The sequence below is a fragment of the Gekko japonicus genome, unplaced genomic scaffold (genome assembly GCF_001447785.1).
Source record: "Gekko japonicus isolate JY-2015 unplaced genomic scaffold, Gekko_japonicus_V1.1 scaffold1077, whole genome shotgun sequence".
Taxonomy (NCBI): Eukaryota; Metazoa; Chordata; class Lepidosauria; order Squamata; family Gekkonidae; genus Gekko; species Gekko japonicus.
The window spans coordinates 55,918-69,395 of NW_015176482.1; the positions used below are offsets into that span (position 1 = coordinate 55,918).

Genomic DNA, 13,478 nt, shown 5'->3' on the forward strand with positions numbered 1-13,478 from the left:
GAGGGAGGGAGGGAGAACATCCCAAGGTCAACCCTCTTAATCTCACACATATTACCTTAAAAGACGATGCTGGAGAAACAAAGCCACTTTTAGAGCACATCTTTTCAACTCATGACCACAGGCTACCAAAAAGGCATCAGGGGAAAAAAAACCCATGCAGATTTGCTGGTGGCCAAAAGAAAGATGAAGCCCAGCACACGCAGTGCAACAGAAGCCCTCAGTAGCAGTACAAAGGCAGCACAGATAATCTTCCTAGACCAAAACTCTACTTTTTGAAGGTGTTTTTTCTTTTATTGATCACATGAGACCGATTCTCATGGCATTCTTTTGGTATGATTCATTCTCATGTTGAGAAGACATAGATAACAGAGTAAGAATGATTGTGCTGGTGTTTGTCTTGTTCCTAAGTGGCCGTGAAAGTTGGCACGGTGTAGTTGATAAAGTGCCAGATGATATGTACACAGGTAATGCCACCTTTTCAGTATGCCACCACATGCATTCCATGATCTGACCTTGTTTCTACTAGAATGAATTTCTCCTCATTCTCTTTTTGGTTCTGTCATCCTTCCCATAATATCCGGAATTTATTTATTTATTTATTTATTTATTTATTTTGCTGCCTTCTCTGTGGCCAACTAGCTGCTCAGTATACAGTTTATGCCACATTTTTGAGAGAGGTCTAAGCAAAGGAACGGTGGAAACAAATGTGACATAAAAAGCAGCAGTATTTACAAACCAATGGGAGAACATTTCAGACTCCCAGGACCTTTTGCCACTGGTCTGTAAATGACCATTAGCCAGTGAAAGACCTTCAAATGGAGATTTCAGCAAGAAATATTTCACTCTGTACTTCCTGCATTTCTTAGTCTTTTCAGCCAGTAGTTCACAATGTTTTTTCTTTAAAACTTCATATATATGCTTGCCTAGGGAGGATCCAGTACATGTGTCTGATGAAGTGAACTCCATGGAAGACTATGCCAGACAAACATGTGTTAGTCTTAAAGGTATTACAAGTTTCATGTTTATTTTTGCTTCCTCTGGGATACTTGGGGGCAGGATCATTGCCTCATTCATCTTTTCCTCTTCCATAAATGGATGTTTATGTGCAGCTGTTGCCATTTAGGCCTCAAAGGTCCAGGCTGGCACAAAACTCATAATGCAGCATGCTGGGAAGGATGGTGAGACAGACCTATAGAAGGAGAGAGAGAGAGAGAGAGAGAGAGAGAGAGAGAGAGAGAGAGAGAGAGAGAGAGAGAGAGAGAGGGGGTGATTTATCTTTCCGTGTGTGTTTTGGTTAGACCCATACTTCATGCCCCTGAAAACTCTTACAGCCTGCAATGTTTAGTTTCAGGTAGCAATGCCTAAGAAAAAGCAGTAGTGATGGGTACCCAATGAAGTCGATGGTTAACAGGTCCGGGGCAGACACTTCTTTACTCAACGAATAATTAAATTGTGGCATTCATTGCCAGAGGACATAGCAGTGACCAGGAGCATAGGTGGCTTTAAAGGGACATTAGTCAGATTTATGGAGGAGAGGTTCATCAGAAAACCTCTACATCCAGAGTCAGCAAACCCCTGAATCCCAGAGCTAGGTTGCAACAGCAAGGGAAGGCCTTAGCCTCTGTTCCATTTGTTGGGCTTCCAGGGAAACTGATGGCCATTGTTTGAATGGCAAAATGCTGGTCTGGTCTGATCTTCCAATCGCAGCACCCCTTTTATGTTGAGCCAGCGTGTCCGGCAAGGCGGGATACAAATAGAAACAATAAATAAATAAATAAATAGAATGTTCATATGGAGGGGAAGTATTACAATCCTATTATGGGAAGCTGGCTCTGAATGTCTCATCTAGCCTAGAGTAAAGGATTTTAAAAGTTGAGCTGCACTTGGAACTGCTGATTTGTCCCTGAGTTTTTTGTTTGTGTCTTGTTTAGTACACCTTTTGTTACAAACTGCTGCCATTGGGGTTCCTTGTGGGACCCTGGACAGCTCCTTAAGCCAATCACCTACTGGCCCGACAACAGGCCTGGTTGGGTGAACATAACCATGTAGAATAAATGATTTCAGAGGGTAGCTGTGTCAGTCTACAGCAGAACAGCTAGATTTGAATCCAGTAGCAGAGTACCAGAAAAACATCTACTTCTGCTTCATTGACTATGCTAAAGCTTTTGACTGTGTGGATCACAATGAACTATGGCAGGTCCTTAAAGAGATGGGAGTACCAGACCACCTCACATGTCTCTTGAGAAACCTGTATAAGGGTCAAGAAGCGACATTTAGAACCGGATATGGAACAACTGATTGGTTTCGCATAGGAAAAGGAGTACGACAAGGATGTATATTGTCACCTTACTTATTTAATATATATGCAGAGTACATCATGCGAAATGCTGGCCTGGATGAATCATAAGCGGGAATTAAGATTGCTGGGGAAAAGATCAACAACCTCAGATATGCAGATGATACCACTCTAATGGCAGAAAGTGAAGAGGACCTAAAGAGCCTCTTGCTCAGGGTGAAAGAGGAGTGCGCAAAAGTGGGCTTGAAGCTCAACATCAAAAAAACTAAGATCATGGCATCCGGCCCCATCACTCCTTGGCAAATAGAAGGGGAAGTCGTGGAAGTAGTGACAGACTTCACATTCCTGGGATCCCAGATCACCACAGACTGTGACTGCAGCCATGAAATTAAAAGACGCCTGCTCCTTGGGAGAAAAGCGATGGCGAATCTAAACAGCATGATAAAAAGTAGAGACATTACCCTGCCAACAAAAGTCCGCATGGTCAAAGCAATGGTATTCCCAGTAGTCTTGTATGGCTGCGAGAGTTGGACTATAAGGAAGCCTGAGCGCCGAAGAATAGATTCTTTTGAACTATGGTGCTGGAGAAAACTCTTGAGAGTCCCTTGGACTGCAAGAAGATCAAATCAGTCAATCCTAAAAGAAATCAACCCTGACTGTTCCCTGGAAGGCCAGATAATGAAACTGAAGCTCAAATACGTTGGCCACCAAATGAGAAGGGAGCACTTACTGGAGAAGACCCTGATGCTGGGAAAGATTGAAGGTCAAAGAAGACGGGGACGGCAAAGGATGAGATGGTTAGACAGTGTCATAGATGCAATGAACATGAAATTGAGCAAATTTCAGAGGACGGCGGAGGACAGGAGGGCCTGGCGGGATCTGGTCCATGGGGTCGCGAAGAGTCAGACTCGACTGTGCGACTGAACAACAACAAAAGCTGCATAACCACATAGTCTCTTAATTCAGTAGGAGGTTCTGTATAACTTTACTGCATAGTACCGCCATCTTGAATTCAGAACTGCACAATAGGACCAGCCAAGGCTACTGTTGAGGGTTCTGCAAGCCCAAGTGAACCCTCTGATTTGCATAAACAAATAAACAAACAAATTAATAATTAACTTTGGTTTTCAAAATGTGTCCTAATTTAGGAGATAGCGTTTCCATCCAAGTCCTTTGCTGTTTCTGAGGACATCGCAATCTCTGCAACTCATCTTGTGAACAAATTACAGAAAAGGATTTGCAATCCACGTTTGCTGGAGTCAATAGCAACACATGGGTTTCAAGGGCTGCATCCTTGTCGATGAATAAAAGGTAAAATACAAAGTATTGTGCTTTGACCTTCACATGAGCCTGCTTTTCAGTATAAAGTGGGGCAGATATTCATCCTCTGTATGATTGCTTCTAAAACAAGTCTATGTGCGTATAGCAGGACTCTACCATACAGAACTTCTCTACCAGTGACTCCCACACCTGCTGTAGCCTAACATCAAGGGCACTGTCTACTTGACTCCTCCAGGTTTTGCAGCAGTAGCTGAGCAACAACCAAGCAACAGAGAAGTCCTTCAGTGAACAGCACCAGTGGGAGGTCAGTTTCATCCCACTGATGTTAGGGATTCCAACAGCAGATCTTATCTTGCTGTCTGACTGTGCCTCATGAGTGTGCTGCTCTTCCCCCCTCCCCTTTTATTAGCATTGCCCACTTAAGACGGATTTGCTGGACTCCTGGGAACCGGAAGATTTCCCCAATTTAACAAAGCCTTCCTTCCCAGTAGCCAGTCAGGAAAAAGTCAGGATTAATCAGAGAAGGAAGGCAGGAACTGGAGGCTGGCTGGGCGGGGATTGCTATGCAAATTATTATAATTTTACCGAGCTAACCTTCTCACTGCTCACTGACATTCTGATCCAGTTACGTTCTAGTTTTTTGTAACACACGTACATGCATATTAGCATGAATACCCCTCTTTTTAAGGGGCATTTCCCTTATGTATTTATTTATGTAGACATTTTTAACACGAAGGTTGAATCCTTACAAATGTGAGCAATGACTGTTTTAGGCAGCCAGGTTTTAAAAAAAATTATGGAACTGTAATTCCAAATCTGATCATTACTGTGTGTGAAATAATAAAATTATATGAAACCACAGTGTCGGGAGACTGAGGAGCAGGGGTGAATTGGGAAGTGAAAATGGCCCTGGAGGAAACCAAGCTGGTTGGCTCCTCTGTAGCATGAATGCTGGCTCACCCCACTGAGTTTTCCCACAAACTGATTGTGGTACAGGAGGCTGCAGTTAGTGATTTGACACTGCCAGGTCTGAGCAAAGTGGCCCCTGAGGCACTGGCAGAGTTGCTGGGGCTTGGCTCTGTTTGCTCATTGTTACCGGTGGTCCTCTAAGGCAGTGGCACACCAGGGAATTTCCCTGTAATTTAAATGGCCTGTCCACCCCTGCTAGTAAGAATCCCTTCCTTTATCCCTACTTTCTTCACTTCCTTATTAAAAAAAACCCCATCCACTGACCATCTGTGTGTTGATTAGGCTTATCAGCTTGACCATTTCAAACCAGGAAATGTTGCAGAATTTTAACCACTGAAATACAGAGCATTCATTACCACTTACAGTAACATGAAATGGACACCCACTGTGTACTATCTGGAATAAGGGCCAGTTCCTTAAAGTGAGGGGTATTTGGCAGCTGTGTAGAACAGAGGATACACAGGGCCCTCTGTAGGAGCTAGTTTTACTGGAGGGCCACTTTCAGGAGGGCCAGTCCCATGTAAGCCCTCAAAGGGCTGCTACCAGTCATGTGGTCCTAAGAACACCTCTTTCCATAAGCAACCTCTGGCTTTTGGGTGGCAACTGACAGGGCAGAATGTACTCCTTAGGGGGTTGGATGTGCACTGAAATCTGTAAGGTTTTGAGGTATGTCCATACATGTTGTATCAGTAAGTAAAGAGGCTGCTTGACTTTGATCATCTTAGGCTGCGGTCACACGGAGCATAAGGCACGCTAGAGGGACGGAAGATAGGCGGATTTTTGGGCGCAATCTCACCGCCACATCTGGGAAGTGTCGAGCTCCTGTGGCGAACCCGAGGCTTCCCGCGGAAGATGCGCAGTAAAAAAACGTGGGGCAAGGGTGGGCGTCTGATCGCGTTTCCGGTGGTAGTTCCAGCGCCCGCCCATGTCCCCTCGCAAAAAGGTGGGTTTTTTTTGCAAAGTCTCCACGGATGCGCACAAGCACCCAAGGGAGCATGCGCACATTTGAGTTTAAAAACAACCCCAACCTCGTTTGCCCCACGCCCTGCTTCTTTGCCACGCCACAGGACTGTGGAGTGATTGGCACCTCCCCCCTACCACAGGACCTCCACGGTAGGTCTGCTCGTGCAAATGCGTGGTTTTTAGCCCCAGGGCAAACAGCCACGCTCCCCCCCCCCCGCCTTTTCCTGCCCGTGTGCCCGCAGCCTTAGAAAGGGAGTAATTCTGTTCAGGACTGCACTGTAAGACTTCAAAAATTATTTTATTTCTGTTTGATGTAAAATATCTTATCCTGCCTTTCCCAAAGATCTAAGGCACAACAAATGTCAAAAAAGGCAAAAAATATTTCAGCCTCTGGTTTGTTGACACAGTTGTTCAGTGGTGGAAGTGATGTAAGAGAGAAAGAATAACTCAGTACAGGATGAAGCGTTCTCAACCTGCCTCTCCATCCCCTGCAGAAAAGCAATCAGGTAAACAACTACAAGGCCTAATGAAGCAAGTACACAGGGACCCATACCTGGGCAAAGATCATCAGCACAAGGCTATGGCAGCCTCAAATGCCTTTATATTTTACAAGAAAGAAAACAGATTCAGGTGGGGTAGCCATGTTGGTCTGAAGCAGCAAAACAAAGTTCAAGTCCACTGGCACCTTTAAGACCAACAAAGTTTAATTCAAGGTATAAGCTTTCGTATGCAAACACACTGTTATCTGAGGAAGTGTACACACATGCAGAAGCTTCTACCTTGAACTAAACTTTGTTGGTCTTAAAGGTGCCACTGGACTCAAAGAAAACAGTTTCTTTCAAAAGAAATATTGCTTCAGAAAGAACAATGTAATGGTCTTAAAAATGTAGAAAACAATTTAAAATGTTTGTGTCTATAAGGGTGATTATGCTTCCCGAAATCCATTTGGGACTTCTGAGTGATTTAGATGTGTCTTATCATGATCATCACACTTCTACATATATTTCTGTCCTTTAGCTCCCATCTGTAATTACCAATACAGTAAATTTAGATAAACGTTTTACAGGGCACATTTGGGTAATCCAGCCTTCTATAGATAATCAGTTACTGCTATGCATACTTTTAATGATAACTATTTTAGGAGATCAATTCAGTTGGGTAGCCATGTTGGTCTGAAGCAATAGAACAAAGTTTGAGTCCAGTCGCTCCTTTAAGTTGAACAAACTTTAATTCTGAGTATAAGTTTTTGTGTGCATGCACACTTCATCAGATCTCAGCAATCGGAGAACAATGTTAATTTCTCACAGTGCCATTTCATAATCCTCACAAAACCATCAAAGAATCTCACATAGAATACTGAATATTGTACTATATTAATCTGTTTTAGTACTATACCTCTATGATGAGACAGTTTATAAAATCCAAGTCACCATTTGTATTTCACATTTTATATTAACTTTTTATTTAATTAAGAGTGGGAAAGGTTGTGTGTGTGTATCAATAAATTGTTGTTGTTCAGTCACAGAGTTGAGCCCGACTCTTCGCGACCCCCCATGGACCACATCACACCAGGCCCTCCTGTCTTCCGTCACCCTCCGGAGTTTGCTTAATTAAATTAAACTGGACTAAAATATCTATAGCTGTTGTTAGAAATCACCCACATAATATATTAAGGACATTTTCTTTCATATTGACACAAATGGTACTGATATTCTTTTAATGCCAAATGGGATAGTGCTACGGAAGTCCCTCCCAAGCACTTTTCCCTACCTCTGTTTCCTGTCTCCAGAAGAATGAGCAATGGAAACACTGAGTAATATATCTTCTGTCTTACTTCCTATTATATTACTTACTGTGAATTGTGATTTTGTCACGATTACTTATGGAGCCCTCTATCATATCAGTCCAACTAGCAGTATTTACATCACCTTAATCAGTGATGGTTTTCTAGAACATACATCCTATATTGCCCAGATTTTTGCTCTTTTAGATCAAGATACAAAATACTGCATTCTGACATTTAACCATGCCTATGTACAAGATTATGTGTTAATTTCCACTAAGCATACCATTTTCATCATATATATGGGTGACATATCCATTAAACTTTTCTAGTAACAGCAAAAGCCGATAAAGTATATTAAACGTTTTCTCATTAAGCAATCATGATGTCTATTTGCTCATTTTCCATTTTGGATATAACCCCCCCCCCCTTTGCGTGTGTGTCAAGTGTCATCAAATTGCATTTGTTGGCTTCTCAAGGCAAGAGATGAGTGGAGGGGGTTTGCCAGTGCCTGCCTCTGCATAGCAGGTCAGGGCATCTTACAGTTAGGACTAGGAAAGAGCTTGATAAATGCCCTTACCTGGGCAATCTTTGTAATGTCTGGTCAAATACTGGTAAAAGCTCTCTATCAAACCAGAGAAGACAGAAGTGACTCTCATGTGAAGTAGGAGGCACAAATGTGACTTGCAGGGACCCTAAGCAATTCCTGGAGTTCATCCCTGACAAAATATCAATTCAGTTCTGAAGAACTACCTAGCTGGCACATCTGCTTTTCCTACTTGTTAACCTGTTAAGTGCCTGACCCGGTTCCAATTCACAAACTTTGAGAGTACCAGGAGATGAGTTCCCCTGTCATTTCCTATGAAGGCATGATAACACTAGGAGAAAGTAATGTCTGAAACAGACTCCCCCAGAGAATATTTAGGATTTTGGAGCAACTCTCAGCTTAGACTTCTGCATGTTTACTGGGAAATAAGCAACCTTAGGTTTGATAGGATCTAGTGCTAAATTATGGACACAAAACTGCCGTTTTACGTTGTCTCTTTCATTCGTTTCACCCCACCCAAATCTCTTCTCGAGAAGTTGCTAGTTCTTACTTCTCCAATCCAGCCGTAAATGCTGATGACAATTAAAAATCTCTGCACCCCTAAATAAGGGACTGGGAATCAACTGCAGTCTCCTACTTTTAACACCACCACCGCTCTTATATTAGCGGCGATGGATCCTGTAGGAAGAGAGACGACGATGCCGCGAATCCTTTGAAGCCCCCCCTGTCGCCGTGCAAAAGCCCTGGTGCTCGGCAGCGCGCCAGGGCACAGGGCCGGGACTCGACTCCGGCGGTGGTCCTCTCCCTGGTCTCCCTCTCCATCGCCTTTTTAAGGCACGCTGCCTTCTCCTCTCCCACCGCCTGCGCCGTCAGATCGCTCTGCGTTGCCCCTTTAACACCCACCCGCCTGCCCTGCCCGTCCCTTCTCTCCTCCCTGCCGGGCGTTTCGCGTCGTGGAGCCGCCGCTTGTGCGAGCGAGATCCGCGGAAGAGGAGGAGAGGACCAGGCACGTCCCCGAGCTCCGGGCAGGCAGGCAGGCAGGCAGGCCGGCCGGCCGGCCACCGCCACCGCGCTCCCCTTGGCTTTCTTCGCCGCGCCTTGCCGGTGCAGCTGCCGAGGAGCCGCCTTTTCCTCCGCCTTACTGCGCGGCGGCGGGGGAGCGGGGCAAGCCGGCCACCTACACCGGGGACAAGAAGGCGCGCATGGCGGCCAAGACCAACAAGAAGTGGGTGCGCCTGGCCACCGTGCTGGCCTACGTCCTCTCCGTCTCGCTGGCCGCCATCGTCCTGGCCGTCTACTACAGCCTCATCTGGCAGCCGGTGCGGGGCGGCGGCCAGCAGCACACGCAGCCGCAGCCCCCCGGGTCGGCCAACCCGGCCCCCGGCCCCATGACGCCCGGCCTCGACTCCGGGCAGACGCCGGCGACGGAAGAAGGACCCATCCCGACGCCCGACGCCAAGCCCCGCCCCAACGTGCAGTAGCGACCGAACCGGCCCGGGAGGCCGGAGGCACAACAGCCCACCCCGAGGGGCGTCCGAGCTGCTGGCCGCCGAGGAGAGACCGAGGGGGAGAACACCCGAGCCAGATCGCCGCGGCCAATAGGGCAAGCAAGGACCCCGGCGGTTGTCCCTCTTCCTCGCCTTGCTTCCTGGGACGCAGACCGCCCAGCTCTGGACTGTGGAACGCCAGGAGACTGGAGACGCATTTCTTCTCGTCCTGTCCATTGGCTTCCCCGGCTATGGGACTCAAGCACGGAGGGGGAAAAACTGTGATAATTTTAGTTTCTACAAATGCGCTTTATTAATCAGTAAATTATTATGGGGGGGGGGGAGCCACGTGGAATGGAGCTCAGGTATGTCAGCCTAGCTGAAATGTACCCAGATGCATTTCCTTTGTATTCTTGTGTATAGATTCTTTGTATACACTTAGTTAATGCTTAGAGAGAAGCTATATAATCCATATTCTGTATACACACACACAGACACACAGATTGCTGAATGATGTTTTTAAAGGGCTATTGGGAAAACCTTGCTTTGATAGTCACGACTAACCTGGGGCAGAAAGGAATACCACTTGCAGAAGCTGCAGGTGGTAGAGCTGATTTGCCCCTCAGCTTTATTATTCCCTGCTTAGCATATATTTTGTTAAACACCAATTTCTATATTTTAAGCAGAAATGCTAGGTTTCATTTTCTGCTGTAAACAGAAATTTATTCCTGAGGTTTTACTGTTCTCATGTACACTCAGGCTTTATGGCTGTACTTCACCAGAGGGTTAACCTTTGGAGAATTCATGCCTAGACTAAAGATGTCTGATTCTGCACTCATGAAATCGCTTCCCTTCTGTTTCCACTGCATGTTGTAATTACTCATATAGGCCAATCCTAAATCTTGGGTGCAAATCCTATTGATTTCAGTGCTTAGGTACGCCCTCCTTAATGTTGCCGTCCCCAGTCTGTATTGATTTCATCCTTCCCAGTGCAAATGGTGTTCTCATAAGAGAGCATGGAAGCAGCAAGTCTTTGGTCTGTGTCTGGGAACCCCAGAACTATCCTTCTGCTGCTTTCATGCTGATTCCTTAGGTATTCTTGGAACTACTGCTAGAGCATCAGGAATATGGAAACTGAACTCAACTGAAGAACCTACCATCACTGCAAGTGCAGACCTTCGTCTGGTACTTCTAGAAGTAGTTCCAGCTGTAGACCGGTGCTCAGACTGGTGGAGCAATGACCCTGTGATACATTCGCCTTCAGATGTGCAGTTTATCAAGGAAACCTTGGGGCTATGGCTTCCATAGAGTTTATGCCTAGCTTCTCTTAAATTGCCATCAGAAGCCTAATCTTTTCCTTTTAAGCTATTCTTTTTCTAACTAGAATACGTTGGTGTACAAATTGCCACCATTCATGATTTTGTCGAAGAGCAGAGCATGATTAGAAAGGTTAAAAGCCACTGCCTAGGCATAGGTGGTATTCAGGCTTGTGTTAACTGCCCCCACCACCACATGCAGATCATGATGTTTACTTGTCCAGATCAGTTTAAGAGAAGTCTGACCATTTTGATAATAGTGACGTCTTGGATCTTTAGAAAGGGTTGCTTCATACAGTAAAAATCCCCCCCCCCCCGGATATCAGTCTTCATGAAGGAAAAAAAGCACTTTGAATCTCGGGGCATACTAACAAATGTATCACAGGATATGTTTTCGTGAGCCAGAGTTGACGTGTGAGTGAGAGCTTATGCTCCAATGTGTTTGCTAGTTTTTAAGGTGCTACAAGATTCTCTGTTGTTTTTTTGCTGCCACAGACTAATATGGCTGCCCCTCTGGAGCACATGCCCTCTAATTGTTGAAATGCTGTGCAGACTGATCAGGCAGGCATGAGTGTACAGCAGTTACCTGATCTGTGAATTTGCGGCAGTAAACAACAACAGCAACCCGCTTCTCACTGTGGGTCCGCACTACAGGGTGGCTTGCGTCTTTCCTTCAAGGAGATTGCTTTCTTGCTAAGGAATTCTAATGTATAAAGTAGCCCAATATCCACTGTGCAGCAGTAGATGGGAATTTGGTATCGGATTCCCTTTGGGCACCAACAGCAGCTTGTTACCCTTCTAAACCCCAGAAATAATCTGGTATGTCTGAATAGATGCTCTGGGGCCACTTCCCCCCCCCCTTGCCTTTTTAAAGGAAGTGTTCTACTGCTTTTGTCTGACAGAATCCGGGGACTGATAATGACAAACTAAAAAAACCAAAAACCCAGGTATTTTACAATTGAGGGCTCTGATGGGCAGGATGTGGGGGTAGTCCAGTGGCTTTTGAGGAGAAAACATGCACCCGCAATGTGTGGAGAAGCAGCCCTGATATGTTTTAAACAAATACATTAAAAAATCCACACATCCTCTGTTTTATGAATTCAACTACATAGCAAAATATGTGCCCTTAGAGGGATTTCCAGTAATTTTTTTAAAATGTTGTATGGTTAAAGCTTCTAGGCAGACATTATATTCTTAATGGTCAAATCCTCAGAAAGAACAAAATTAAAATGCTGGCAAAATTGTTTCCATGTTGAACTGAGAAGCCATTAGCAGACTGTATGAGGGTCACTGAACGTCAAACTTAAATAGTTCTAAATTTAAATTTGTAAACATGCTGTAATGTTGTCTATATCTAATTCAGCCATGTAAGCTATGTCTGTATTCAGAAGTTCTGTATATTTTTTAAAAAAATATTTTTAAGGTACAAAAATACATTGAGAGATTTCTGCTTAAAACTCATGTGCCCTGAGACTTTTATTTTTTTTTCTTGTGTCTATTTGCACATGTGGGTAATGGGAATGGAACTTGTGAACTTCACCTATGGTGAGCGAATTGCTCACTATTCTGATAATTTAGCCAGCAATTGGGTGTATATCTATCACTCAGACCATTATAATTGACAAATTCAGTTATTTCTGCTGCTACGGAGAGGGCTACAGGAGGCTGGGTGCTGGGAGGTAACACTTTGTCCACAGGGTAAGAAATAAGACCTTCTTTGGCTAAGGGGCACCAGTCCAGAAAATAGGGCATTGTGATAAAGTACCACTGAAATCAGTGGGTCAAATTACTTGTGACTGGGACTTAAGCATAACTGACTTTCTGTGGCCTGGGACCAAAATGTGTAGAGTTGCTTTTTCGACGTTTGTTGCATGATTTTGACCTTTGGGGGCATGATTTGGAAAATGCTGAAGATGTAACTATTTTTACACATTTATACAAGGAAGGCCCCTGCATTTAAGAATCATATCTTCCTAAAGATGGTCTATGTGATCCCTGTTTGAGTCATGGCCAAACACTGCTCCCCAGTGGGTGTGCCCAGAGGAAGAAATTCATGTTTGGGAGATCAGCACACGTATGTTGCATCCTGTTTTGTGCATGGAAGGTGATGTGTGAAGGGGCCCTTGTTATGGTTATTGTTTGTGTCATAAGAGGGATTAGGCCCTCTTGTCCTTTGTTGCTCTGGGTCGGCAGAAGGAAACTTAGGGTAGCTGGATCTGGGATTCCTCTGCTCTGTATCACAGAAGGGTATGAGTGGGAGTGAAAGGAAACAGATTCCTGCTCTGGTGCCTGGACAATTTCTTGGAATTTTTATTGGAAGCCAGACTGTCATGAGAAATCCTGAGTTCTCAAGATCTTGTATTACTTTGGAAGGCATTCCACTGATTTACAAGTCATTTTATGCTCTTAAAACTCAAAAAAGGAATTTGCTAAAGCAGGGACAGCACTTGGATTGAGGACTTTGTACAGGCTGTGGGTATTACGTAGACATGGGACTTATAAACATTTTTTTTCATAAACAGCCAGCACGTTTTTCAAGATTACTGAGTAAAGCTGGCGGAAGGGAAAGTGAATTGAATTTAAAGGCCAACATCTTATCATGACCATAGGCATTTCTAGAATTTCTATATTGGGCACTTTTCACGTGTGTTTGCAGCACTTCCTCCAGAAAGGCTGCTTGCTGCACGAGTGGTTTGACCATCTTCTAGGCCCATTGCTCAGTGGTCAGCAATTAAACTGAATCAAACTGAAACTGAAAACTGTTTTATGATATTACTAGGAAAAAGGCCCATTGTGGAAATAAACACAACAGCCTCTAGAAAGAGGCTCTGGGCAG

General features: G+C 44.7%; 1 protein-coding gene across 1 annotated transcript in view; it reads right to left on the minus strand.

Annotated features, from left to right (window-relative positions):
- Positions 1-1,054: 1,054 nt before the first annotated feature.
- Positions 1,055-13,478, minus strand: part of LOC107123873 (chromosome unknown open reading frame, human C15orf52) — a 132,865-nt gene continuing 120,441 nt past the window's right edge. The window contains exon 13 of the mRNA XM_015427216.1: positions 1,055-1,189. The gene's annotated coding sequence lies outside the window, so the exon portion shown is untranslated. The remainder of the gene's footprint in view (positions 1,190-13,478) is intronic.